Source organism: Anneissia japonica, unplaced genomic scaffold (assembly GCF_011630105.1).
Source record: "Anneissia japonica isolate Jap-2015-1 unplaced genomic scaffold, ASM1163010v1 scaffold9290_len831353_cov190, whole genome shotgun sequence".
In the NCBI taxonomy this organism is placed as follows: Eukaryota; Metazoa; Echinodermata; class Crinoidea; order Comatulida; family Comatulidae; genus Anneissia; species Anneissia japonica.
Window position 1 is genome coordinate 99,501 of NW_022745682.1, and position 2,537 is coordinate 102,037.

The following is a 2,537-nucleotide window of genomic DNA, read 5'->3' on the forward strand; positions in this document are numbered from 1 at the left end:
TGCATTGAACGCTTGACTTCACGCAAGACAGATAGTAAGTAACCAATCAGATGCTAGTATAATGAATATCTAACTAATTAGCTTGGAATCCTTAGCGAATAATGCCTAGTTAGTAACTGCTTTATTTCGAAAAATACTCTGAGAAAGTGCATTATCTGCTTTATATTTTACGGCGTTTATTTATAATTCTGTGATTAATGAGATACTTTTGCCGAAATGATGCAAGTTAGAGCGCAAGACCTTTTTTAGAAGTCTTTTGGAAGAGTAAGTACAATATTGTATTTTATTATGTTTCATACCTATTAAGTATTAAATTTAGATTATTATTATTTAGTAGTATTATTTTTTGTTTTATCGACATTTTATGTTTTGTATTGTGTTTATTATTAATAATAATAATAATAATATTTTTATTATTATTATTATTATTATTATTATTATTATTATTTATTATTATTACTATCAATGTTATTGTTACTATCATCATTATTATTACTCTTTCAGGCAACCAAGTGGTAAACCAAAAATGGACAGACACAATTTTCTCCACCGAGATTGTGCTCCACTTCGAGGAAGGGACATTGAGTAATGCAATTGTGAAAGAAAAAGTGTAAATAACTATTTTTTTACAAGTCGGACCATTGTAATAAAACTTTTAAAATGTTATGCACTCATTTGTATAACCTATGTTGTATTGTATCATTACCATTGTAAAGATAATAGTTGCAATGTATATTATAACTTAATAAATATAAATTAATTAATCTTATATTTAAGATTAGCACACCATTTTTATATATATTTTTCTACATGTTATTGTTAATTAACAAGTTATCAATAAACTTTAAATTTGAAATTATAATGCTTTGTCTATTTTATTATTAGTCGATCGATTTAATTATTATGATAGGCCTATTCTAATTATCGATCGATAATGGTAATGATTATGATGATGATGATGATGGTGTGGATGATGATAATTAGGAGGATGAAGAGATTTAAAAATACGATGGCATGCTAGTTACCAAACCATAAATAAAATACGTTTAAAATAATTTCACTCTATCTTACCTCACCGCCCCCCTCACAATACCGGCTCCTTCCCCCTCCCCTCTGCGCATTTTCCTGTGTACACAATCAAATTCCTTATTTTATAATGTCAGAGTATACTAGCCTTCAATTTTTACACTAACCTTTGGATTTCATACATATACTTCGGTTTTTAAAAATTAAATAGAAGACTTTGCGGTTTCAACTATTTTAATATTTTTAAATATTAGTTTTCACTCTGTTTTTGGAGCAAGATTTTCATAAAATATATGTTATAAATCTATAGATTGAATTTCATATACATACATTTCAATAAATTAATAATTAATGCATGTTTATAAACACTTTTGCAGATAATGCCCGATTTCAAAAGTATTTATCTATATTCATAGTTATAAATACTCTGAAAAAAGGCATTATCTCCATTTTGGCCCCCTTAATAATAAAATTAATCAATGAAAAGTATGTGGCAATTTTTTTAATAATATATCTAAGCAAACCATAGTTTAACAAATTTGAAATCATTTGTACTTTTCTTGGGAAAAGCTCAAACGCGTTTTGCTAATTTACTCAAAACTATGATTTTGTTACTTAATGCCTTTTCTCAGAGCAGGGCAGTATTATTTTTGGCTTTTTCTCGAGGACCGGAGATGACCGCATGCCGCCATGGAGTTAAGAACCCCTCTTTGCATGTACAGTACTTTCAAAATCCGATGGTGTCCGGGGGTTCATAAGACTCACTTCGCAGAAAAAAATAAATAAATTTCTGTATATTTACTTAAATTTTAATTTTGTGCACCTTAGTCCAACATTGTCAAAATCACAGTTTAATGTTATTATAAGAACATGAATATTTATAAAAATCGTAAATTTTGTTGGTCAATTTTCATGAATCAAATAGTTGTTTTTAAATTGCAAAATTAATAAAGTTAGAAATAGTCTTTTTGTACGGTACATTTAAAATCAATCAAGTTTTTCCTTTTCTTCTCTTTTTGAATTTCGCTTTTGTGCAAGTAGTACTATTGTGAGTGGAAATACTGTCGTCTAACTTACGATCAAACAGGACTAAAGAGATTGGATGCACACAAAACATCAGTTAGCATTTTTATTTCACAAACATAAAATGTGATTTACTTAAATAATTTGAAATAGACAGACCCATCCGTGTCAAAGGCTGTATAAAATAATTGTTTAATAGAGCCTCTGATAACCGTTGCACCCATGAAATCGATGGAGTGGTTACTGAGATGGTTACGAAATGTACAAATAATTGCGTTTTTACTTAATGTTGGTCTGGAAATACGCACCGCACTTGGAACAGAGCACAAGTGAATAGACAAAATTCATAACAGGCATTCGTAATTGTGTTGTTCTTTCCACTCGCTTTGAAAAGTGGGATTTTAACTATAGAAGATTGGTAAAAAGTGGGGGGGGGGACAATTGATGTGATGTACCCCCTACTTTGAAAAGTGGGGGGAGGTGCCCCC